Source organism: Amblyomma mixtum, chromosome 5 (genome assembly GCF_055824585.1).
Source record: "Amblyomma mixtum isolate Tamu chromosome 5, ASM5582458v1, whole genome shotgun sequence".
NCBI lineage: Eukaryota > Metazoa > Arthropoda > Arachnida > Ixodida > Ixodidae > Amblyomma > Amblyomma mixtum.
The window spans coordinates 177472200-177498920 of record NC_143016.1 but is presented as its reverse complement, the minus strand read 5'-3'; the positions used below and the strand labels follow the sequence as shown (position 1 = coordinate 177498920).

The window sequence follows — 26721 nt, the reverse complement described above, 5'->3', positions numbered from 1 at the left end:
TTTGGAGGTTGTCCCACATCTTCTTGACAGCCTCCCACCCAAAGTTCATCTGGACTCGTTCTGTGGCTGATACGAGGTAGATTACTTTCCAACGTAGATTGCTTTCCCTATCTTTATAATGAAAACAACGAAGGCAACACATGCATGTTATTCTTTTTTTCATGAACTTACTTGAACCAAGAAAAAGTTGACCACACTTGCCAAAGCGACGGACGAAACGTCTGTATTCTATAGCTCCGCACAAACTCGACGAACACATCATGAGCTTGTTCATCACGGTAAAATCAGCACAAACTTCACAACGAACGCAGAAAGAGGAGACGATCAGGGCAAAACATTCCACTGTTAGATCAGCGTCTGTGTGTCGTCTTCCCTTTCTGCGTCCTTCGTGAAGCTTGCTCTGTTTTCATTGTCACAACTCGCCGCGAAGCGAAGAGCGAACCACGGCGGTCTCGCAGGCTGAAAATGGTGGCATTCCTGAAAAAGCAAAAAGTGCAACCTGCCGAACGCCACTTTCTACACGGCGCGGACCAACAACAAACCCTTGCACTATGTATTGAAAGTGCCCCTGGCGAGCACTGATGGTAGCAGCGCAGCTTCGCTCGTGGCGGCGATAACGCGAGCATCAAGTTATCGAGATGGGTCAGCCGGATGGGCCGACGTACCGTCGCTTTTTGCTGCGCATCTGCTGATAGAGCGCGCTGACATGCAGTTTATTCCAGTGCAGTCACAGCTCGCGTGCTCCGTATTACTTTTGGGGCACCTGTACATTTCACAAGACAGTGATCCGAAAAAGACACTGGCATAACGACATAATTTTGGCATTTCGGAATCGCATCCAACGATAAATAAATACGGTCGAGCCGGGCATGACTAGAACCTTGGAAATGCGTGTATTTCACGCTGCGCGCTCCCTCCAAACACTCCGCTACATCATCTAGAGCAAATTCGCCAACTAGCTGCGACAAAACATCCGTGCTTGCGTCTCTAAAGGCGCGGCTACTTGTCTTATCTCGAGCACTTAAGACACAATTGAAATCGCCCATAACGACGAGTTGTCGCCCACTATTTAGATATCGCTGGATGCTCACGAAAAAATTTAACCTTTCATCAGCCGCATTGGGTGCATAAACACAAAGAACGCGCCATTCGCTGTTATGAAAAACGAAGTCACAAACAATAAAGCGACCTTGCATACATGAAATCACTTCTTGCACTGTCAGTCCTGGCAACTTCTTAACGAACAGAAGGCGCCCGGCCGATGTGCCAACCGCGTGACTAACAGCCACATCGTACCTCGACGTGAAACGCTGCACCATGCTCCCCGTGTCCTCTTCCCCTTCTATTTTGGTTTCCTGAACCGCCAACACGTCCACGTCCTGGTCCGTTAAAATACGGTATACTTGACTTTGCTTTCTTTTCGATGCAAACCCACGGACTTTAAGCGTTACTACGCTCAGTGACTGTTGCATCGCCATTTTCGTACTTTATATGGACGCTGGGAGCATGGTGCTTACCTTTCGCGCCTAGCACGTCGCTAGACGCTTCCAGAAGTCCCGCCGCCATCGTAATTATCGGGCTGGACGTGCTGCAAGAGCGGGTTTTCGGCTGCCCTACGGCCCGTCGCGACGTTAGGTTGCGGTCTGAAGGAAGGTCGTCGTCCCTGCACAGTTTTCGCTGGTGGTTCCTCGGCGTTGCCAGGGAGCTACTTATCCGCTCCGTCACCGGCGTCGGCGTGCGTGCGCTTCGACGCACTGCCAGCGCTCGTTGACCGGCCGCCGTCCTCCGCATTGGTGTTCTCATCCGCCGATGCCGCTGGAGCACTTGTCCCTTGAAGGGGCGCTTCCTCGCTCACAGGCACCTCCGAAACAACGGATGGCAGTAGCTGTTTCTTGTCCACGCCCTCGCCCGCCTCTTTTTCAGTGGTCGTCGGAATTGTCACGCTGGGGGCTACCGCAGAGCTTTCCACACCATCGGTCCCCTTGGCTGCTTCCTCAGCCTCGACGACGTCCATAACGTCTTCCGGTGTCTCCTCTCTAAGCGCTGGCACTGTTGCGGCAGCGTATGTGCGGACACACCCATCTTCCGAATGTCCGAAGCGTCGGCAGCGTGAGCAGCGAGGTATCTTGCAGTCACATCGGACATGTCCGCTTCCCTGACAACGCAAACACTCCATGGGCCGCCCAGGCACGACCACAAGTGCAAGCTCGCCGGCGACTCTTATCTGGTGGGGGAGGTCGTCCGCCTTCATTCCAGGCTTCAGCTTGAGCAGAACTATCCTTGTGGTGGAGCCCTTTTCTTTCACTCCTTGCACTCGCCAACGCTCACGGGTTACCTCCGTCACGTTCCCGAAGGCCGCAAACGCAGTCCGGATATCTTCGTCGGCGACGCCGTGCAGCATCCAGTGTAGCCGCAGTTTCAGCACGTGGTCCTCGGGGTCGAATATAAGACACCGGCGTCCTTTAATTGGAAGCTCCTTGAAAGCCGCCAATCGCTTCGTTGCTTCAGCGCTGTTGAGTGTCACCGCCCAAACATGGTTGATTTGGTACGCCCCCAACGCCACAACGTCGGGGAGCGCACCCGCTTGGGCGAGGGCGTCACGAAAGTCTTCGACCTTGTAAGGCCGCGCTCGCACGTCGCCGTGCAAAAACACCGTGTTGAGAACAACACGTCCTGTTGGCAGAGTAGGCAAAATAATCTCGTAATCCTTATCTGCTTCAATGTCGGACCTGTTTCCGCGGCCAGCAAGGGCCGCTATCGCCGCTCCACCGGAGATCATGATTCTGCGACCGTTCACTGGCATGGCCGGAAGTAGAATGACTCTGCCACGACTGCGGATATGTCCGTATCAATGCATTTGTTCGCTCCTTTTGTGCGTATAACCTGTATGCGAATGAAAAGGGAGCCCTGCCAGCCAGGACGCGAAGCCGACAGGATTCGAACCTGTGCGGGGAGACCCCAATGGATTTCAAGTCCATCGCCTTAACCACTCAGCCACGACTGCTTTTTTTTTCTTTATTGCCTGACTTTGGCAAGAACCACAGTACACAAATACACTTACAGAGCACAATGAGCAATAATTAACAACACTATCCGCCTGGCGGTGCGTGGCTTCGTCACATTAAAACTCCTTAAGCGTCACCAAAGGCTCCACTCTTTCGAGCCACTCGGGAGCTTCAGGAACAAGTTTCTGAACTTCGATATACTTATGCATGCACTCCCGAAAATAGATCCGTGCTGGCCGTGCATCAGGATCGCGATGATATCCTGCCATTCTGGAGCGCCAAATAGAATGGAGGCTCATTAGCATAATAAGGTCGAATGGTGTCCCATCCTCACTCTCTACAGGCAAGTACCGAATACCATGAGAGTCGAGCGGAAATTCCTTTTTTAAAGTCCTTTGTAAGATGTCCCAAAAGTATACCCCCTCCCAACAATGCAAAAAAACATGGTCTATTGTTTCTGGTTGTTTACAAATTAAAGAATGTGATCCCCAAGGTAGAAATAAATGCTTCCTTTCCAAGAATTCCTTTACTGGTAGTGTTCCGGTATGTAATTTAAAGAAAAAAGTTTTTGCACTTGGCGGCACCTGCATCGCCTTCACACGCTTAAGTACGTCGCGTCCCAGGCCTCCATTGTACAAGGCCCTGTACATAGTTTGTGGAAGAACTACATCGCACAAATCCTTGTACAACTTCTTCCTGCTAACAGAAGATAAATATTCATACGAAAATCGACCAGACAGGAATCGAACACTGGCGACAACCTCTCTAAAGTAACCAAAAATACGTCCCGAGAAACTTTCGGTTGAGACAACAAAGTCCGGCAGTGCATTTCCGAGCCTTAATTGGCACACAGTACGCAAAAACGGATTGCTTACATCGCGCACAAAACAAAATCTGCTTACAATCTGCCGAAGAAATAAGTGTCCCAGACTCAGGCCACCGTCCTTCACCCGCCTAAACAAATTGGTCCGGCTGCAGCGTTCCCAGTCAGCAGCCCACACAAAAACTGCAAAGATCCGGTGCAGTCTCTGTACGTTCATCCTTGCACAATGCAACTCCTTCATCACGTACCACAGCCTAGACATAAAAGACAGGTTACAGACTGTGGCCCTTGCGAAAATTGAAAGATGTCGCCCTTTCCACCTCTCCACCTTTTCACGCGTGGCTTGCGTCTGCGCTTTGCAGTATGAATAGCTATCGCGATAACCATCCAGTGGGACGCCTAAGTACTTTACTGGGGTCGTCACCCAGGACACGTTTGCAAAATTGCCGGGCTTCGTTGGCCATTCTCCGTGCCAAAGCCCCAGGGACTTTGACCAATTCACTTCACTACCGGTGACCTTGGTGAATTCTTTTACGCATGCCACGGCCTCGGTTGCACCTTCGCGGTTTACTGTGAACACCGCGACATCATCCGCATAAGCCAGCAGCGTAACTTCTGCCGCCTGTAGCTGGAAGCCTCGAATTTTTTTCACTTTCCATGATATTCAAACACAACGCTTCAATGTAAATGCAGAATAGAAGAGGGCTGAGGGGACAACCCTGGCGCACCGAACGCTGCAGGCTAATAGAGGCCCCCAAACTCTTATTTACAATTAATCTTGTCGTGTAGCTCCGGTACGCCAAGGCCACTCCCTCGCAAATAATGGACCCTACATTCACATGGTCGAGTATGCAGAACAAGATATCGTGCGAAACACAATCAAATACCTTCTCAAGATCTGGCTGAAGGATGGCTACACAGCTATTTGTGTTATCACAACATTCCAGCACACACCTCGCTCTATGAATATTGGAAACAATCGAGCGTCCCTTGATCCCACACGTCTGGTGGGGACCGACTATATCTTGAATTACTGACTGCATGCAGTCTACGGGCTAAAATCGTCATGAAAACTTTATAATCTACGTTTGTGAGGGCGATAAGACGATATGCTGTGACCTGTTGTAACTTTTCTGCGTCATCGGATTTAGGGATTAGCACTGTATGGGATTTACCATAAGACGGGGGCAATTCATTTTCTTTGTAGGCTTCGTTGAAAACTGCTGTCAGTACTGGCACTATTTCGTGTTTACGTGCTTTGTAAAAAGCGGCACTTAACCCATCAGGTCCAGGAGATTTTCCCTGGTTCAAATTTTCTGTCGCTTGCTCAACCTCCCACGCAGTTATCGACAGCTCCAGCCTTTCTTTCTGTTCGTCATCTAATCGCGGCAAAGCACCAAGAAACTTTTCCTTGAATGCGCTCTTATCCACTTCTTGCTTTGCAAACAGCGCCTGATAATATTCAAGAAATGCCTGCTGGATATGCCCGCTGTCCCCAGATAACGCCCCGCCCCATTCAATCTTTTCAATGTGGTTTCGTTGAGCATGCGTTTTTTCCATTCCTAGCGCTCGCTTTGAAGGTGTCTCCCCAACAGCTATATCTTGCGCCCTAGCCCTCACAAGTGCGCCGCGATAGCGTTCTTCTTCAAAGAGTTCAATCTTATGTTTTATTTTTCTAATGTCGTCCATCCATTTGCCAGGTTCTTCGTTTTCTCTTTCGAGAAGTCTAGCTAGTAAAGATCTTAAATTGTCCTCCTCACGCTTCTCCTCTTGTCGTATGCAGCTTGACCTTTCAATTGCTGCTATTTTTATTTGTTGTTTCCAAAGTTCCCACTGCTGCCATACTTTCAGTTCCCCGCTCGGCTTTATTTTACTGATTTCTTCGTTTACTTTCCTTCTAAAGATGTGGTGTGTAATGAGCTTATAATTTAATTTCCACATCTCCCAAGAAAACTGATTACCTCGTTTTTTTGTCCCTATCCCACACTGCACTAAACAATGAATCGAAAATGATACCGGTACTACATTGTAGCTACTGCATTTTGTAATAACGTCCGGGGACACATAAATGCGATCTAGCCGTGCATGGCTTGACCGTTGAAAATGTGTGAGTCTCACACAACGCTCGCCTTCTAAACATTCGGCCACATCATCGAGGTTGCACGTGTCTATAATTTCTGAGAGTACCTCAGTGCTTATGTCCCTAAACGACCGTGCACTGGTTTTGTCACAGCCTCCGAGGACGCAATTGAAGTCACCCATGACGATCAGGGATCTCTCACAACTAAAGTACTTTTGTACGTTTTGAAAAAAGACTGTCCTCTCATCCACCGCATTTGGGGCGTACACACAGATGATGCGCCAATATGTTTTGTCGTACAGGAAGTCAACCAAAACAAATCGACCCGAAGGACACGTCGTATATGCCTGAACCTCAAGTCCCGGTACATTCTTTACAAAGATGACACAACCCGCAGACGTTCCTACAGCGTGGGCCGCTAATGCAAAATACCTAGACGTGAAACGTCGCACCATGCTCCCGGTCTCTTCTTCCCCGTCAATTTTCGTTTCCTGCACTGCCAGGACGTCAATGTCATGCTCAGTTAAAAGGCAGTACACCTGGCTCTGCTTTTTCTTACTTGCCAGTCCCCTGACATTAAGTGTACCGACTTTCATGGGGAACGCATGAGCCATTTTAATGCAGAAGAAAGAGGCCGGGAACATGGTGCTTACCCTTCACGTCTAGCGTTTGGCTAGACGACATCATTGACACCGGAGCCATCCGGTGCTGGTAACAGGCATGGCTACGGGGGCGGCTTGTCAAGGGCTCTCCTCTCCGTCGACACATTTGGTCGTGGCCGGATGGACGACCGCCGTCCTTGGGTCGTTTTTGCCGGCGGCTCATCGACGCTGGGGGCTTCCGCCTTGTCTCCTTCGGTTCCGGTCTGGGCGTGTGGCCGTTTCGCTGGGGCAGGGACGCCGTTCGTGCGGGCGCTGCTCTGGTCAAGGTTCTCCTCGGTCAGAGTCGCTGGATCGGTTTCTTGGAGCGCTGGCACGCTTACTTCATCCCTCGACGCCTCCGTCTACTTTCTAGAAGGTTCCGCCCCTTCAGGTTTGCGTCCGGCATCGCTGCTGGAGGGTCCCGAAGAGCCCGTCGATCCTGCTTGCTTTTCGGGTTCCTCTATGCCTTTCGCAGATTCTTCGGCCTCGACTACACCCATCAGGAGTTCCGCAGAGTCGTCTTTCGACGCCCCGCCCGTAGCCACCGCGTAAGTGCGGACACACTCGTTATCCGCGTGGCCGTACCGCCGGCATTTCGTACAGCGGGGAACCTTGCATTCACGCCGCACATGGCCTGCACCATGGCAGCGCAAGCACTGCATTGGACGCCCAGGCGCCATGACAAGAGCCAACTCTCCGGCGACACGTACCTGGTGTGGAAGGTCTTCCACTTTCAAGCCGGGCTTCAACTTCAGTAGGACAGTTCTTGTTGTTGAGCTCTTGTCAGTGACGCTTTGTATCCTCCACCGCTCACGCGCAACGTCGCTCACTTTGCCAAACGCCGCGAATGCCGTACGGATGTCGTCGTCGGCCACACCGTGAAGCATCCAGTGTAGCCGCAGCTTTACCTGCTGGTCTTCCGGGTCGATAATGAGGCAGCGGCGTCTCTTAACTTGCAGCTCGTTGAAGGCGAGCAACTTCTTTGCTGCCTCCGTGTTCCGCAGGGTAACCGCCCACACATGGTTGATTTGGTACGCCCCCCACGCGACCACGTCGGGGAGCGTACCGGTCTCGGCCACGGCGTCACGGAAGTCCTCGACCCGGAACGGCCTCGCTCGCACGTCGCCGTGAAGAAAAATGGTGTTGAAAACAACACGTCCTGTTGGCAGTGTCGGCAAAATAATCTGGTAATCCTTATCACCGCAGTCGTCGATCCTGTTTCCGCGGCCGTCCAAGGCCGCTATCGCCGCTCCGTTGGAGCCCATGACCCTGCGATCCGTTCAGCTCGACTGCCGGAAGCAGAATACTCAGCCACGACTGCGGATGTGTCCGTATCAGTGCATTTGTTCGGTTCTTTTGTGCGTATAACCTGTATGCGAATAAAAAGGGAGCCCAGCCAGCCAGGACGCGCAGCCGACAGGATTCGAACCTGTGCGGGGAGACCCCAATGGATTTCAAGTCCATCGCCTTAACCACTCAGCCACGACTGCTTTTTTTTTCTTCTTTATTACCGACTTGGCCGGAAAAACGAAACACAAAAATACAATGACACTCAGCCACGACTGCGGATGTGTCCGTATCAGTGCATTTGTTAGCTCCTTTTGTGCGTATAACCTGTATGCGAATAAAAAGGGAGCCCTGCCAGCCAGGACGCGCAGCCGACAGGATTCGGACCTGTGCGGGGAGACACCAATGGATTTCAAGTCCATCGCCTTCACCACTCGGCCACGACTGCGGATGTGCCCGTATTAGTGCATTTGTTCGCTCCTTTTGTGCGTATAACCTGTATGCGAATAAAAAGGGAGCCCTGCCGGCCAGGACGCGCAGCCGACAGGATGATTCGAACCTGTGCGGGGAGACCCCAATGGATTTCAAGTCCATCGCCTTAACCACTCGGCCACGACTGCTTTTTTTTTCTTTATTGCTGTTTTTGACGTACAAATCAAGAGGTTTCAAGAAATAAAACATAGCGGCCACACTTCGGCCGACACGACTTTAAAATTTTTTGAGCGACATTAATCCATCTAGTACAGTTATCCATTGTGGTGGATCAGGCAGTGCATTGTACACATTTCTTAAGCGCACAACGCTCTCAATGAAATGTTCGCCAACCGGGCGAACAACCAAGTCCGCGTGTTCAAACTGCATTCGTGTTTTCCACACCGCGTGGAGGCCCAGGCCAATAATGAGGTCATAAGGTATTTCCTCTGAGGGATTCACAGGCAAGAAACGTATGCCGTACGGATCCAGGGGTAACTGTTTTTTTAAAGTTCTTTGGAGTACATCCCAATGATAGATCGGGTCCCAGCAGTCTAGAAATTCGTGTTCTATTGTTTCGGGCTTCTTGCATAAAAAGCAGTCAGTGTTCCAGGGAATGAAGAGTCCTTTATCGTGAAGCCAGGTCTCAACTGGGAGGGTCTTTGTATGTAACTTGAAAAAGAACGATTTGGCGGAGGGTAGTATAGGCATTTTCTCCACTCTTTTTAGGACGTCCTGTCCTGGGCCACCGCGATGTGGAGAACGGTACAAAGGTACAGGGAGCATGACATCTACAAGGTCTCTGTAGAGATTTTCTTTGTAACAGTTGACAGGTACTGCTGGGAAAAACGTACATTCAACAGCCTATACGATAAAACAACTTCATGCAGGTATCCAGTCACCCTTCAGCACATATTTTGAACAGACGAGACTACGAATCCAGGCAGAAGTCTATACAGTCTTACTTGTATAACTGTGCGCAGGAAGATATCATTCTGATCCCGTAAAAAAACAAAGCGTGCCACAATCTGTCGCAGAAACAAGTGAGCCAGGCCAAGACCTCCTTTCTTTACAGGCAAAAACAAATTCGTTCCACTGGACCGCTCCCAAGTCGAGGCCCAAACGAAAATAGCAAACCCGGTGCATTTTTTGAATGCTCATCCTCGCCGCACACAACACATTCATGACGTACCAGATTTTTGATATGAAAAAAAGGTTGCAGGCAGTGGCTCTAGAAAACATCGACAGTTGCTTGCATTGCCACCCGTTCGCCTTTTCTTTAGCCATCAAGGCTTGATCCCTCCAGTACGGTTCAGGGTCGCGATAATTTCCGGGAGGCACACCAAGGTACTGCGTTGGCACCATTGACCAGGTGAGCCGACAAAAGGCTTCTGGTGTGTCCACCCAATCGCCATGCCAGAAGCCATGACTTTTATCCCAGTTTATCTGGGCTCCAGTCGCATCACAAAACTTTTCGACGACATTAGTTGCCTCTCTAATGCTATCTTTGCTGGCGCAGAACACCGCGATGTCATCCGCGTACGCCAGAATTTTGACTTCGGCAGCCTGTAGTCTGTAACCTGTTATGCGCGCATTATGTTCCATCGCCAGACAAAGTGGCTCAAGATAAGCGGCAAACAGCAGTGGTGAAAGGGGGCATCCCTGCCTCACCGACGAGAGCACGCACAAGCTATCACTGAGCTCACCGTTAACAATAATACGCGTTGTACATTTTTTGTACTCCATCGTGACGCCTTCCGTAATCACACTGCCCACATTCGTGTGTTCAAGTATGCAGAGCAATGCCTTGTGCGAGACACGGTCGAAGGCTTTTGCCAGGTCAAGCTGCATCATCGCGACGTGATCGCCCAGCGCATCGCAACACTCGAGCACGCTTCGAGCCACGTGCACATTCGTCGCGATAGTGCGGCCTTTAATGCCACAAGTCTGGTGTGGTCCAACCAACTTTTTAATAACTCCTTGCAGTCGCTTTGCTAGAACTTTAGTGAATATTTTATAGTCGACGTTAGCAAGAGTTATTGGGCGATATGAGCCTGGCAACAAACGTTTATGAGCATCACCATTCTGCGGGATTAGCACGATATGTGAGGTTGTGAAGGACAAGGGCAGTCTTTTCTGGTCATACGCTTCGCTAACACCATGATAAAGAACTTGGGCAACCTCACCTCAGACCGGAAGGTTTTATAGAAAATGGCCCCTAAGCCATCCGGCCCAGGTGCTTTCCCGACTTCCAGCTCATTTATTGCGCATTCTATCTCACTTGGTGTGATTGGTTGTTCTAGCTGTGTCCTTACTTCTTCGTCAAGCTTTGGCATCAACGGAAGGAATTCTTTTTGGAAACAATCTTTAAGGTCCCGTGGATGGCTTAGAATTTCTTTAAAGTGCTCGGCAATCGCTTGCTTAATTTCATTTCTGTTAGACGTGACGTTTTCACCTATAGCTAGTTGGCAGATTTCTTTTTGACATGCGTATCTTTTTTCATCTGAGAGAGCGCGCTTGGTTGGCATTTCTCCCGCCCACAGCTTTTCGGACCTTGATCTCACTACTGCCGCCTTGTACTTCTCCGAATCTATCCGTTCAAGTTCAGTTTTCACTTCCTTTATTCCTCTAACACACAGACCAGGTTCGACATTCTCCATACTAACAAAAAACTGCAGTTGCTGGCGAAGCTTTGTCTCTGCTTCTTTCTGATTGCGTCGAATGACACTACTTCTTTCAATAGCCATTGTTTTTACTTTCTGCTTAAAATCTTCCCAACGAATGGCGTAACTTTCTGGCTCGCTTGCAGTCAAATGTTTCAGTTCTTTCGTTACAGCGTCGACAAAAGCTTCGTAATCCAACAGCTGCGCATTCATTTTCCACAAGTCCCAGCTAAAGATTCGTTTTCTCTGCGTCTTTCCAAAGGCGGCCGTTACCAAGCAGTGATCGCTGTATGCGATGGGTTTCACTTCGTACTCGCTACACATGGGTATCAATTCGGCAGAGACATATAATCTGTCTAACCTTGCATGGCTGTCTTGCTGGAAGTGTGTAAACTGCGGACGAGTACCGCTGGCGAAAACGCTACCAATGTCTTCAAGGTCATATTCGTGCACAAGTGTATTAAGAAATTCTGCACTCTTGTCACGAACACGCGAATGTTTTGCGCGGTCATCAACATTGCAAACACAGTTAAAATCACCTAGGAGTAATATCACTTTCTGACAATTTAGGAACGCCTCAAGGCTTTCAAAGAATGCCCGCCGTTCCATGTCAATATTCGGCGCGTATACACAGATGACGCGACACCCTAATTCGCCAAAGACGATATCTGCGATTAAGAGGCGTCCACTGTCACATGAAAATACTGACTGCACGCAGATTCCAAAGTTGTTGCGTATTAATATGGCGCAACCACCTGATCCACCAATCGTGTGAAAAATACACACATCGAAATGAGCACGAAAATTGGACACCATTCGGTCGGTGAGCTCCTGGCTCTCAATTTTTGTCTCTTGGATTCCCACTATATGTAAGTCATTATCTAAGAGAAGGCGACTAAGCTGACATTGTCGTCGTCTTGCTCCTAGGACCCGTACGTTTAACTTCGCTACCCGTAGCGCTCTTTCGATATTGACCGCCATGGCTACACGGTAGAATGGTGCCCATTACAATAGCCCAAGGGTCTGTGCTCATGATACTGTGGCGATAAGCGCGTCGAAGGCCAGGAAAAAAAAATAAAACTCTAACCAACAAAAAAGGACAGTCCAAGTAAACTTGGCACCTCTTTCCAAGCCCGAACACGAAAAACGAACCGCTCAGGATGAGGGCCATGGCGTTTACGGAAACCCCTCCCAACCCACCTTAGCTAGACAAACTAAATTTACGGGGGCGGTTTACCCGCCTGCCGCGAACCGACCGGAATGTTCGGTCGCGGCTTCAAGGTAGACCTCCGCATACCTGGGGCTTTGGTGGGAGGCTCGTCTCTGCCCCCGCCGTCCTCCTTCGTCCCAACGCTAAGGGTCTTGTCGTGTGGTCGTTTCCCCGCCAGCAGGCTGGCTGAAGCGCTAAGGATGTCCATAACCTCGGGTTCTGAGGTGCTGGGAGCCGCTTCATAATCAACTGAGGTTTTCAGCTCGGCGCTCGGAGCTGTCGAAGAATCCTGCGAAGGCGGTTGTTGCTGCTCTGCAGTAACCGCTTCGATTCCGGGTTGCTCCTGCTGCGGCAGTGGAATCCCCGTATTTTCGGCTACCTCCGTTCTGGCACTTGCCACCGATGCTGCATCCTCCATGTCCGCCTCGTCCATGAGCAGGTTTGCGGCGTCGTCGGTGGTTGTCAGTCCTGTTACGCTGGCATACGTCCGCTCGCACTGGCTGCTCTCATGACCAAAGCGTCGGCACGCACTGCACTTAGGGATGCGACAGTCGCGACGAATGTGGCCCGTGCCACGGCACCGAAGGCAGTGCGGAGCCCTGCCTGGCACGACCACGAGGGCCAACTCTCCGGCGACGCTCACCTGATGCGGCAGGTCGTCCAGCTTTACGCCCGGCTTCAACTTCAAGGTGACCAGTCTGGTAGTTGAGCCCTTATCTGCTAGGCCATGCACCCGCCACCGCTCTCGGCGGACGTCTGTGACCTTCCCGTACGGCTCGAAGGCAAACCGTACGTCGTCGTCGGGCACGCTGTGCAGCAACCAATGCACTCTCATGCGAACGTCCTGGTTGGCAGGATCAATTACGATACAGCGGCACTTTTTCACCAGCAGCTCACCCATGCCGACAATCTTTTTCACCGCATCTTCGTCCTTGAAAGTCACCGCCCACACATGGCTCATGCGGTAGGCTCCGAGGGCAATCACTTCCGGCAGGAGCGATAACTCGGCGAGCGCATCGCGAAAATCTTCTGCCCGATACGGGCGGGCCCTAACATCACAGTGTAGAAAAACTGTGTTCAAAATAAAACGCCCTGTTCGCAAACTAGGCAAAACAACTTGGTAATCATTGTCTGAAGCAATATTCCTGTTACCGCGGCACTGCTGGGCCGCTGAAGCCGCTCCTACGGAGCCCATGACACACACGTCCGTCACGCTCGGTGGCCGGAAATGGAATCCTCTCGGCCACGACTGCGTGTGTGTCCGTATCAGTGCATTTGTTCGCTCCTCTTGTGCGTATAACCTGTATGCGAATAAAAAAGGAGCCCTGCCAGCCAGGACGCGCAGCCGACAGGATTCGAACCTGTGCGGGGAGACCCTAATGGATTTCAAGTCCATCGCCTTAACCACTCTGCCACGACTGCGTGTGTGTCCGTATCAGTGCATTTGTTCGCTCCTTTTGTGCGTATAACCTGTATGCGAATAAAAAGGGAACCCTGCCAGCCAGGACGCGCAGCCGACAGGATTCGAACCTGTGCGGGGAGACCCTAATGGATTTCAAGTCCATCGCCTTAAACACTCTGCCACGACTGCTTTTTTTTTCTTTATTGCCGTCTGTGACATCAAAACAAAAAGGTACAAATCATAAAAACATCAGTCTAACTTGGCTGACGTATCAGGGCTTAAAATCTTCTCAATGCGACCAGTTCATCAAATACAGTAATCCATTCAGGTGGGTCAGCTTGTGCTCGGTACATTTCTCTCAAGCTCGCAACACTTTCAATAAAGTTTTCGCGCACCGAGCGTTAACATCCGCGTGTCGCACTTGCATCCGTGTCCTCCAGAGGCTGTGGACGCCCAGAAGCATGATTAAATCATACGGTACTCCTGCTTCATTCTGAATTGGCAAGAATCTGATGCCGTAGGGGTCCAGGGGAAAACCTTTTTTGACTGTTCGTTGGAGCACATCCCAATAGAAAATAGGGTCCCAACAGTCCAGAAATACATGTTCTACTGTCTCGGGGTTTTTGCATAATAGACAGTTTGTGGTCCATGGGACAAAAATTCCCTTTTCGTGCAGCCACGTTTTAACAGGAAGTGTATTCGAGTGCAATTTAAAGAAAAAAGATTTCGTAGATGGGTTCACAGGCATATTTTTAACTCTCTTTAATACATCGTGCCCTGGGCCTCCACGATAAGGTAACCGGTAGATTGGGGTCGGTAACATGGTGTCCACCAGATCCTTATACAGCTTTTGCTTTGACATTTTAGATAAGTACTCAAGGGAAAATCGCACATGGAGCAGCCTAAAGGAGAGTACAACCTCTCGCATGTAACCATTGACAGTGCCACACATATTCGCACAAGATGAGACGACAAATTCAGGAAGAAGTCTCTGCAACCGCACTTGGATAACAGTCATAAGAAAATTATCCCCTTGATTTCGAAGAAAGAAAAAACGCGAAGCCACTTGACGCAGAAATAAATGCACAAGGCCGAGGCCTCCTTTTTTCACTGAAAGAAACAGATTGGTACGACTGGTTCTCTCCCAGTTTGACGACCAAATGAAAACAGCAAATACTCGATGCATCTTTTGAATACTGGCCCGAGATGCGCACAGCACATTCATCAAATACCATATTTTGGATACAAGGAAAAGATTGCAGACGGAGGCTCGCGCAAACATTGATAACTGCCTCCCTTTCCAGGCATCTGCTTTCTCCCTCGCCCTTGACATATCCTCATTCCAGTGTTCACTTGCATCGCGATAATGCACTAGGGGGACGCCGAGATATTGCGTCGGCAAAGACGACCATCACATCCTGGAAAAGTGTTCAGGCATCCCTTCCCAGTCGCCATGCCAAAAGCCAGAGCTTTTGTCCCAGTTTATGAGACACCCCGTTTGTTTGCAAAATTTATCCACCGTGCTGATAACCTCGGTAATGCTGCCTCTGTCTGAACAGAATTCCGCAATATCGTCCGCATAAGCAAGGATTTTGACGTGAGTCGACTGCAATCGAAAGCCCGTGATGCTCTCACTTCTGATGATACCTAAGCACAATGGCTCCAAGTAGGCCGCAAACAGCAGAGGCGATAGCGGGCATCCCTGCCTTACCGACGAATGAACTGCTATCCTGTCTGTGAGGTCACCATTAACAATAATGCGCGTGGTGCAGTTTGCATATGCCATCTTGACACCTTCAGCAATAATACGGCCTACATTAGCGTGCTCCAAAATGCTGAAAATGACATCATGGGAAACGCGATCGAAGGCTTTTGCCAGATCTAGTTGCATCATAGCGATGCGGTCCCCGAGCACATCGCAACATTCCAGCACGGTCCGTGCGACGTGCACATTTGTGGCGATACTCCTACCTTTGATTCCGCAACTCTGGTGCGGCCCAACCAATTTCGTAATTATGCTCTGCAATCTCTTTGCTAAAACCTTCATGTACAATTTATAGTCCACGTTGGTGAGGCTTATCGGGCGATAGTTCCCCACCAACAACCTCTTTTCTGGGACATCTGATTTCGGAATCAATACTATGTACGACGTGGTGAATGAGAGTGGCACTTGTTTTCTTTCGTAAGCTTCATCTAGAACTCTTAGCAGTAACTGAGCGACTGTGGACTTAAATGATTTGTAAAATTCGGCCCCTATTCCATCAGGTCCTGGAGCGTTTCCCGCTTGCAGGTCTTCGATTGCAATCTCTATTTCTTTTGCAGTTATGGGCTGCTCAAGACGCTCCTTTACTTCGTCCTGAAGTCTCGGCAGGAGAGGCAAAAAGTCAACCAGGAAGGCCTCATTCATGTCACGCGTATGTCCAAGAAGCTCAATGTACTGCTCTTCAAATAGCTGCTTGATTGTAAAAGCGTCACTCGTGACTTCATCTCCGTTCCTTATCTGCCTGATTTCGTTTTGGCAAGCATAACGCTTTTCGTCACACAAAGCTCGCTTCGTCGGCGTTGCACCAGCCCACAGCTTCTGTGTCCTTGCGCGTATAACGGCAGCTTTATACCTTTCAGTGTCTAAGCGTTCGAGCAGGCTTTTCACCTCCCTTAGGTCCTTGGAATACTTCCCAGGCTCGGAGCTTTCCATGCCTATTAAAAATTGCATTTGTTCGCGAGCTGCTTTTTCTTCCTGTTTTTCTTCGTATCGCTTCAAGCAACTTTTTTCAATGGCCCTTCTTTTTATCCACTACTTGAAATCTTCCCATTGAACCGCAACAACGCTGGGTCGCTCCTCAAGCAGCTTCTGCATTCCATCCGCAATATCAGTTACGAATTCCTCGTCCTCTAAGAGCTTTACATTAAATTTCCAGAGATTCCAGTTAAATCTTGTCTTTCTTTGCTTTATGCCGAAACTTGCGATCACTAGGCAATGATCACTAAAAGCTACAGGTACAACTTTGCAACTCGTGCAAAGAGACACGAGATCTATGGATGCATAAATTCTGTCCAACCTGGCATGACTATTACGTTGAAAATGAGTGAACTGAGGTCGATTCCCTTCGGTAAATATACTGCCAATATCCTATAAGCTATTATTATAAGCCAGAGATTGAAGCAGTTGAGCACTCGTATCATGCACAGGTGTAGCCTTCACTCGATCATTAGCGGCACACACAGAATTAAAATCTCCCAACAGCAACAACACTCGGTCGCAAACAAGGTAGGGCTCCAAACGGGTAAAGAGATCAAAACGCTGAGATTCAACATTTGGCGCATACACATATATAATGCGCCAACATAAATTGGAAAAAGAAAAATCTACAACAATAAGCCGTCCACTAGGGCAAGAAAAAACCGACTCGACAGTGATGCCTAAATTATTTCGGACAAATAATACGCACCCACCCGAGGTGCCAACGGAATGGCAAACACAAACGAAAGGTGGACACCATGCGATCAGTGGATTCCTCACTTTCGATCTTAGTCTCTTGGACTGCAACTATGTCAAGCGCGTTTTCAGGAAGCAGGCGGTTAAGCTGGCACTGACGCCGTCGTGCACCAAGGCCTCTCACATTCAAAGTTACTACATGTAAAGCTGTTTCTAGTTTCATCGCCATGCCCTATGAAAAGCAGACTTGAGTCCCACAATACCCCTCATAGTCAGCCGAGCAGTGTTCTTAAACTCACTGTGCATGTACGGTGTCGCCTTTCCAGATATCCGCGTGCAGGCGTCGGGAACCCATGGGCAATTCCTTCGCCAGCAGTTCCAGATCCGCGCACACAGTCTGATGGGTACCACTCCTCACAAAAAAAAAACAAGGAAAAAAAGAAAAGCAAGAAAAAACACCACAAATGCACATTGCAGAACTACGGAGGCGGTTTCCCCGCCTGCCTTGTCTTGGCCATGACGTTCGGCCGCGGCTTGAACATCGGACGCCGGATTTCCGGGGTCTTCGACGGCGGTTCGTCGCTGCCACCATCAAGATGCGTCTTTTCGCCGGCGCTTTCCTCGCGGGAGCGTTTTCGAGCCGTTAGGGTGCCAGCCTCCTCACTGAAGTCCATGCCTTCGGTGTTGGTAGGTTCAGCGCTGTCCGGAGCTTCCGCCGCGGCTTCTGTCGCGCCCTTCGGCGCGCCATCGCCATCCTGTTGAAAGGCACTCTGAACTTGTACTACACTCGCCGGTACCTCACTTGACGTCGCCTTCTGCTTCGTCAAAACCGTAAGCGACGGCCCTAAGCGACGTCTGCACGGGCTGCATCTTCCGCATCAGCCTCGACCATCAGCAACTCAGACGAGTCTACTCCTGCACCGGGGCCGGTAATGCTCGCGTAAGTGCGGGCACACTGTCCGTCTTCGTGGCCGAACCGTCGACAGGCTCCGCAACGCGGGACTCGGCATTCCTTACGGATGTGTCCCGTACTCCGACAGCGTAGGCACAACGGTGGTCTGCCCGGTACAACAACGAGCGCCAGCTCACCGCTAACGTTCAGCTGGTGCGGCAGGTCGTCCAGCTTCACGCCAGCTCTCAACTTCAACGTGACGAGTCTAGTAGTCGAGCCTTTTTCTGACATACCACTCACGCGCCAGCGCTTGCGGGCAACTTCCGTCACTTTCCCGTACGGCGCAAAGGCAGCCCGAACGTCCTCGTCGGGCACGTTGTGTAGCAGCCAGTGAAGTTTCAGTCGCACGTCTTGGTTGGCTGGGTCAATCACCAAGCAGCGGCCTTTTTTCACTACCAGCTCACCGACACTAATAATCTTGGTCACCGCTTCAGCATCCTTGAAAGTGACGGCCCAGACGTGGCTCATCCGATACGCCCCCATTGCGATAACATCGGGGAGCAGCGACTGCTCTGCTAAAGCGTCGCGGAAATCTTCCACCCGGTACGGGCGGGCCCTGATATCGGCGTGCAAAAAAACCGTATTCAAAACGAACCGACCTGTAGGCAGTGCTGGCAAAACAACCTGGTAAGTATTTTCCTGTTGACTGGCCCTGTCACCGCGGCCTGACACGGCCGCTGAAGCCGCTTCATCGGAGCCCTGCATCCTGCGTCCGTTCACTGGCGTGGCCGGAAGCAGAATCCACTCTGCCACGACTGCGTGTGTGTCCGCATCAGTGCATTTGTTCGCTCCTTTTGTGCGTATAACCTGTATGCGAATAAAAAGGGAACCCTGCCAGCCAGGACGCGCAGCCGACAGGATTCGAACCTGTGCGGGGATACCCCAATGGATTTCAAGTCCGTCGCCTTAACCACTCTGCCACGACTGCGTGTGTGTCCGTATCAGTGCATTTGTTCGCTCCTTTTGTGCGTATAACCTGTATGCGAATAAAAAGGGAGCCCTGCCAGCCAGGACGCGCAGCCGACAGGATTCGAACCTGTGCGGGGAGACCCCAATGGATTTCAAGTCCATCGCCTTAACCACTCGGCCACGACTGCTCTTTTTTCTTTATTGCCGATTTTTACGTTCAAATTAAGAGGTTACAAGAAATAAAACGTGGCAGCCACACTTTGGCCAAAACGACTTTAAAATTTTTTGAGCGACATTTATCCATCAAGTACAGATATCCATTGAGGTGGATCAGGCAGTGCGTTGTACACATTTCTTAAGCACACAACGCTCTCAATGAAATGTTCTCGAACCGGGCGAACAACCAAGTCCGCGTGTTCGAAATGCATTCGTGTTTTCCACACCGCCTCGAGGCCAAGGACCATAATGAGGTCATAAGGTATCTACAGGTATCTACAGGCAAGAAACGTATGCCGTACGGATCCAAGGGTAACTGTTTTTTTAAAGTTCTTTGGAGTACATCCCAATGAAAGATCGGGTCCCAGCAGTCTAGAAATACATGCTCTATTGTTTCGGGTTTCTTGCATAAAAAGCAGTCAGTGTTCCAGGGAATGAAGAGTCCTTTATCCTGAAGCCAGGTCTTAACTGGGAGGGTGTTTGTATGTAACTTGAAAAAAAAAAACGATTTGGCTGAGGGTAGTATAGGCATATTCTTCACTCTTTTTAGGACGTCCTGTCCTGGGCCACCGCGATGTGGAGAACGGTACAGAGGTACAGGGAGCATGACATCTACAAGGTCTCTGTAGAGTTTTTTCTTTGTAACGGTTGACAGGTACTGCTGGGAAAAACGTACATTCAACAGCCTATACGACAAGACAACTTCATGCAGGTATCCAGTCACACTTCCGCACATATTTTGAACAGACGAAACGACGAATCCAGGGAGAAGTCTACACAGCCTCACTTGTATAACTGTGCGCAGAAAGATATCATTCTGGCCCCGTAAAAAAACAAAGCGTGCCACGATTTGTCGCAGAAACAAGTGAGCCAGGCCAAGACCCCCTTTCTTGACAGGCAAAAACAAATTCGTTCGACTGGACCGCTCCCAAGTCGAGGCCCAAATAAAAATAGCAAAAACTCGGTGCATTTTTTGAATGCTGATCCTCGCTGCACACAACACATTCATGACGTACGAGATTTTAGATATTAGAAAAAGGTTGCAGACAGTGGCTCTAGAAAACATCGACATCTGCTTGCCTTGCCACCCGTTCGCCTTTTCTTTAGCCCTCAAGGCTTGATCTCTCCAGTATGGTTCAGGGTCGCGATAATTTCCGAGAGGCACACCAAGGTACTGCGTTGGCACCATTAACCAGGTAAGCCGACAAAAGGCTTCTGGCGTGTCCACCCAATTGCCATGCCAGAAGCCATGACTTTTATCCCAGTTAATTTGGGCTCCAGTCGCATCACAAAACTTTTCGACGACATTAGTTGCCTCCCTAATGCTGTCTTTGCTGGCGAAGAACACCGCGATGTCATCCGCGTACGCCAGAATTTTGACTTCGGTAGCCTGTAGTCTGTAACCTGTTATGCGCGCATTATGTTCAATCGAAAAACAGAGTGGCTCAAGATAAGCGGCAAACAGCAGTGGTGAGAGGGGGCATCCCTGTCTCACCGACGAGAGCACGCACAAGCTATCAGTGAGCGAACCGCTAACAACAATACGCGTTGTACATTTTTTGTACGCCATCGTGACGCCTTCCATAATCACACTGCCCATATTCGTGTGTTCAAGTATGCAGAGCAATGCTTTGTGCGAGACGCGGTCGAAGGCTTTTGCCAGGTCAAGCTCCATCATCGCGACGTGATCGCCCAGCGCATCGCAACACTCGAGCACGCTTCGAGCCACGTGCACATTCGTCGCGATAGTGCGGCCTTTAATGCCACAAGTCTGGTGTGGTCCAACCAACTTTTTAATAACTCCTTGCAGTCGCTTTGCTAGAACTTTAGTGAATATTTTATAGTCGACGTTAGCAAGAGTTATTGGGCGATATGAGCCTGGCAACAAACGTTTATGAGCATCACCATTCTGCGGGATTAGCACGATATGTGAGGTTGTGAAGGACAAGGGCAGTCTTTTCTGGTCATACGCTTCGCTAACACCATGATAAAGAACTTGGGCAACCTCAGACTGGATTGTGTTATAGAAAATGGCCCCTAAGCCATCCGGCCCAGGTGCTTTGCCGACGGCCAACTAATTAATTGCGCATTATATCTCACTTGGTGTGATTGGTTGTTCTAGCTGTGTTCTTACTTCTTCGTCAAGCTTTGGCATCAATGGAAGGATTTCTTTTTGGAAACAATCTTTAAGGTCCCGTGTATGACTTAGAATTTCTTTAAAGTGCTCGGCAATCGCTTGCTTAATTTCATTTCTGTTAGACGTGATGTTGTCACCTATAGCTAGCTGGCGGATTTCTTTTTGACATGCGTATCTCTTTTCATCTGAGAGAGCCCGCTTGGTTGGCATTTCTCCCGCCCACAGCTTTTCGGACCTTGATCTCACTACTGCCGCCTTGTACTTCTCCAAATCTATCCGTTCAAGTTCAGTTTTGACTTCCTTTATTCCGCTAACACACAGACCAGGTTCGACATTCTCCATACTAACAAAAAACTGCAGTTGCTGGCGAAGCTTTGTCTCTGCTTCTTTCTGATCGAGTCGAATGACACTACTTCTTTCAATAGCCATTGTTTTTACTTTCTGCTTAAAATTTTCCCAACGAATGACGTAACTTTCTGGCTCGCTTGCAGTCAAATTTGTCAGTTCTTTCATTGCAGCGTCGACAAAAGCTTCGTCATCCAACAGCTGCGCATTCATTTTCCACAAGTCCCAGCTAAAGATTCGTTTTCTCTGCGTCTTTCCAAAGGCGGCCGTTACCAAGCAGTGATCGCTGTAAGCGATGGGTTTCACTTCGTACTCGCTACACTGGGTATCAATTCGGCAGAGACATATAATCTGTCTAACCTTGCATGGCTGTCTTGCTGGAAGTGTGTAAACTGCGGACGAGTACCGCTGGCGCAAAAGCTACCAATGTCTTCAAGGTCATATTCGTGCACAAGTGTATTAAGAAGTTCTGCACTCTTGTCACGAACACGCGAACGTTTTGCGCGGTCATCAACATTGCAAACACAGTTAAAATCGCCTAGCAGTATTATCCCTTTCTGACAGTTTAGTTACGCCTCAAGCCTTTCAAAGCATGCCCGCCGCTCCATGTCAATATTCGGCGCGTATACACAGATGACGCGTCACATGAAAATACTGACTGCACGCAGATTCCAAAGTTGTTGCGTATGAATATGGCGCAACCACCTGATCGACCAGTCGCGTGAGAAATACACGTCGAAATGAGCACGAAAATTGGACACCATTCGGTCGGTGAGCTCCTGGCTCTCAATTTTTGTCTCTTGGACTCCCACTATATGCAAGTCATTATCTAACAGAAGACGACTAAGCTGATATTGTCGTCGTCTTGCTCCGAGGCCCCGTACGTTTAACGTCGCTACCCGTAGCGCTCTTTCGATATTAACCGCCATGGCTACACGGTAGAATGGTGCCCATTACAATATGATATGTTTTGCCGTTCTAGTAGCATGTCCCACCAGGCATCGGATCCAGGATCACCGCCGCATTGCCGAAGGAGGGAGGAAACGTGGGCCGGAGACGGGGAGTAGGGGAAGGGAACGAAAAAACTGTATTTACATGGTTACATGATTATTTACATTATTTACATAGAGCGGGACTGAGAATGGCTCTCAGTGGAAGGGGAACGTCTTCGTCAACCGTAGTCGACTGGAGCTAGCAGGCTTCTCTTGGCCACACTCACGGCCGAGTTAAATATCGTTCGGTTTCCCCAGATCCCTGGCTGGGGAATAGTGGTCGACGAGCACTGTCCAATCGGATGGACCGAAGGGGACGTTCTTGTTACCACCCACGGCTGGGCAGGTGCGGGCTTTTCCACTCTCTCGCAGCTGGGTCGATGAGAGGGGGAGATGCTGACTCATCCAGCCCTGCGGGAAAGGAATCTCCCGAAGTCTTCCAGCAGGTGAATGAACTTGCTTCCCCGCCGATTGCCCAGAACGCGAGTCGGGGACACAGAATTCATCAATTAACCGCCAGCGTTACCGGCGCCGGCACGTCGCCTCCACTGTGGTCGCTCGGACAATACCTCCGGCGCGTCTCCGGCCTTCGCCGCTATAGTGGTCACCTCCGCTCAAGGAATTTCGCTGGGGTTACTGCTGACAATGGCCCTTGACATTCCTGCTACACTAATCCGCTCAAGGAATTTCGCTGGGGTTACTGCTGACAATGGCCCTTGACATTCCTGCTACACTAATCCGCTGAGGCTCGGAGGGGCATTCCAAGCATCCCACTTCCCACCGCCGTCGCGAGGTTGTCGGCCTCGTTGATTGTTCACGGTAGCTGCTTGATCGGGCCCACGTGGTCAGAAGTACGGTCACAACAAATAGCCCAGGGGTCTGTGCTCATGATACTGTGGCGATAAGCGCGTCGAAGGGCAGGGAAGAAAAAAATAAAACTCGACCCAACAAAAATGGCACTCAAAGTAAACTTGGCGCCTCTTTCCTAGCCCGAACACAAAAAACGAACCTCTCAGGATGAGGGCCATGACGTTTACGGAAACCTCTCCCAACCCACCTTAGCTAGACCAACCAAATTTACGGAGGCGGTTTACCCTCCTGCCGCGAATCGACCGGAATGTTCGTTCGCGGCTTCAAGGTAGACCTCCGCATACCTGGGGCTTTGGTCGGTGGCTCGTCTCCGCCCCCGCCGTCCTCCTTCGTTCCAACGCTAAGGGTCTTGTCGTGTGGTTGTTTCCCCGCCAGCAGGCTGGCTGAACAGCTAAGGCTGTCCATATCCTCAAGTTCTGAAGCGCTAGGAGACGCCTCAGAATCAACTGAGGTCTTCAGCTCGGCACTCGGAAATGTCGAAGAATCCTGCGAAGGCGGTTGTTGGAGCTCTGCAGTAACCGCCTCAGTTCCGGATTGTCCCTGCTGCGGCAATGGAATCGCCGCCTTTTCGGCTACCTCCGTTGTCACACTTGCCGCCGTTGCTGCCTCCTCCATGTCCGCCTCGTCCATGAGCAGGTTTGAGGCGTCGTCAATGCTTATCGGTCCTGTTACGCTCGCATACGTCCTCTCGCACTGGCTGCTCTCATGACCGAAGCGTCGGCATGCACTGGACTTAGGGATGCGACAGTCGCGACGAATGTGGCCCGTGCCACGGCACCGAAGGCAGAGCGGAACCCTGCCTGGCACAACCACGAGGGCCAACTCGCCGGCGACGCTCACCTGGTGCGGCAGGTCGTCCAGCTTTACGCCCGGCTTCAACTTCAAGGTGACCGGTTTGGTGGTTGAGCCCTTATCTGCTAGGCGATGCACCCGCCAACGCTCTCGGCCGACGTCTGTGGCCTTCCCGCACGGCGCGAAGGCAAGCCGTACGTCTTCGTCGGGCACGCTGTGCAGCAGCAAATGCACTTTCATGCGAACGTCGTGGTTGGCAGGATCAATTACGATACAGCGGCACTTTTTTACCAGCAGCTCACCCATGCCGACAATCTTTTTCACCGCATCTTCGTCCTTGAAAGTCACCGCCCAATCATGGCTCATGCGGTAGGTTCCGAGGGCAATCACTTCCGGCAGGAGCGATAACTCGGCGAGCGCGTCACGAAAATCTTCTGCCCGATACGGGCGGGCTCTAACATTACAGTGTAGAAAAACGGTGTTCGAAACAAAGCGCCCTGTTGGCAAACTAGGCAAAACAACTTGGTAATCATTGTCTGAAGCAATATTCCTGTTACCGCGGCCCTGCTGGGCCGCTGAAGCCGCTCCTACGGGGCCCATGACACACACGTCCGTCACGCTCGGTGGACGGAAATGGAATCCCTCGGCCACAACTGCGGATGTGTCCGTATGAGTGCATTTGTTCGCTCCTTTTGTGCGTATAACCTGTATGCGAATAAAAAGGGATCCCTGCCAGCCAGGACCCGCAGCCGACAGGATTCGAACCTGTGCGGGGAGACCCCAATGGATTTCAAGTCCATCGCCTTAACCACTCGGCCACGACTGCTTTTTTTTTATTGCCAGGATTATAGTGAAAATGAAAGGGTACAAGGCGTAAAATATATCAGCCACACTTGGGCTAACATGACACTAAAATTTTTTCAGAGACACCAATGCATCCAGACAAGCAATCCATTCTGGTGGATCAGGGAGCGCTCGATAAACTTCTCTGAGACATACGATACTTTCGATAAAGTGGTCTCTGACAGAACGCACGACAGGTTCGGCATGTTCAAACTGCATTCCCGTTTTCCACAGCGCGTGGAGGCCCAGGACCATGATATGATCGTATGGTATATCGTCCGAAGCGTCTACCGGCAGGAATCGTATTCCATATGGGTCAAGAGGCAACTGTTTCTTTAATGTGCGCTGGAGTACGTCCCAGTGGAAAATCGGGTCCCAGCAGTCTAGGAATACGTGCTTCATGGTTTCGGGCTTTTTGCATAAAAATCAGTTAGTTGACCACGGTATGAAGATGCCTTTTTCCTGAAGCCAGGTCTTAACTGGAAGTGTGTTGGTATGTAGCTTAAAGAAAAAGGTTTTAACTGAAGGTAATTTTTTTTTAACGTCCCAAAGCGACTAAAGCTATGAGAGACGCCGTAGTGGAGGGCTCCGGAAATTTCGACCACCTGGGGTTCCTTAACGTGCGCTGACATCGCACAGTACACGGGCCTCTAGAATTTCTCCTCCAAAGAAATTCTAGCCGCCGCGGCCGGGATCGAACCCGCGTCTTTTGGGTCAGCAGCCGAGCACCATAACCGCTGAGCCACCGCGGCGCTAACTGAAGGTAATATTGGCATTTTCTTTACTCTTTGAGTACGTTCTGTCCAGGGCGTTCACGGTGTGGTAAACGGTATAACGGTACAGGTAGCATGGTGTGAACAAGGTCCTTATACAGTTTCTTCCTACTAGCACAACACCAGTAGTCTTGTGAAAACCACACGTTTAACAACCTGAACGCGAGCACTACTTCGCGCAGATAACCAGTCACAGAGCCACATGTGTTCTCACATGACGTCACAATGAATCCTGGGAGAAGTCTACGTAGCCTCACCTGCATCACGGTGCGGAGAAAGGGGTGATTTTGATCCCTTAAGAAAAGAAATCGTGACACGACTTGCCGCAAAAACAAGTGAACCAGACCTAGCCCACTCCACCTGACTGAGATAAACAAATTAGTACGGCTAGATCTCTCCCAGGTCGAGGACCAAATGAATATAGCGAGGACACGATGAATTTTTTGTATGCTCGTTCACGATGCACACAACACGTTCATCACATACCATATTTTTGAAATTAGGAAGACATTGGAGACAGTCGCACGGGAAAACATTGACAGCTGTCTTCACTGCCATGCATCAGCCTTTTCTTTTGCCTTCGTTGTTTGATCGGTCCAGTATTGTTCAGGATCACGATAACACTCGAGGGGCACACCGAGGCATGGTTTAGGAACTGTTGACCAATGAAGGTGACAAAATTGCTCTAGCGTGGCGTCCCAGTCTCCATGCCAAGATCCATAACTTTTGTCCCAATTTATCTGGGCTCCGGTGTATTCGCAAAATTGTTCAACAACAGCTGTGGATTCTTTAATGCTTTCTTTGTTTGCGCATAATACGGCGATATCATCCGCGTAGGCCAAGATTTTTATTTCTGCCTCACGTACTAGATATC

At 50.2% G+C, this 26721-nt stretch overlaps 9 non-coding genes across 9 annotated transcripts; all 9 read right to left on the bottom strand.

Moving 5' to 3' along the window:
- Nucleotides 1–2920: 2920 nt before the first annotated feature.
- TRNAS-UGA (transfer RNA serine (anticodon UGA)) lies at nucleotides 2921–3004 on the bottom strand. Its single transcript has one exon. It is a non-coding gene; the product is annotated as a tRNA-Ser (tRNA).
- Nucleotides 3005–7957: 4953 nt separating this feature from the next.
- TRNAS-UGA (transfer RNA serine (anticodon UGA)) lies at nucleotides 7958–8039 on the bottom strand. The gene has a single exon. It is a non-coding gene; the product is annotated as a tRNA-Ser (tRNA).
- A 163-nt stretch (nucleotides 8040–8202) lies between these two features.
- TRNAS-UGA (transfer RNA serine (anticodon UGA)) lies at nucleotides 8203–8284 on the bottom strand. The gene has a single exon. It is a non-coding gene; the product is annotated as a tRNA-Ser (tRNA).
- An 87-nt stretch (nucleotides 8285–8371) lies between these two features.
- On the bottom strand, nucleotides 8372–8456 carry TRNAS-UGA (transfer RNA serine (anticodon UGA)). Its single transcript has one exon. It is a non-coding gene; the product is annotated as a tRNA-Ser (tRNA).
- Nucleotides 8457–13520: 5064 nt separating this feature from the next.
- On the bottom strand, nucleotides 13521–13602 carry TRNAS-UGA (transfer RNA serine (anticodon UGA)). The gene has a single exon. It is a non-coding gene; the product is annotated as a tRNA-Ser (tRNA).
- An 87-nt stretch (nucleotides 13603–13689) lies between these two features.
- TRNAS-UGA (transfer RNA serine (anticodon UGA)) lies at nucleotides 13690–13771 on the bottom strand. Its single transcript has one exon. It is a non-coding gene; the product is annotated as a tRNA-Ser (tRNA).
- A 5045-nt stretch (nucleotides 13772–18816) lies between these two features.
- Nucleotides 18817–18898, bottom strand: TRNAS-UGA (transfer RNA serine (anticodon UGA)). Its single transcript has one exon. It is a non-coding gene; the product is annotated as a tRNA-Ser (tRNA).
- Nucleotides 18899–18985: 87 nt separating this feature from the next.
- Nucleotides 18986–19067, bottom strand: TRNAS-UGA (transfer RNA serine (anticodon UGA)). The gene has a single exon. It is a non-coding gene; the product is annotated as a tRNA-Ser (tRNA).
- Nucleotides 19068–24975: 5908 nt separating this feature from the next.
- Nucleotides 24976–25057, bottom strand: TRNAS-UGA (transfer RNA serine (anticodon UGA)). Its single transcript has one exon. It is a non-coding gene; the product is annotated as a tRNA-Ser (tRNA).
- Nucleotides 25058–26721: the final 1664 nt, after the last annotated feature.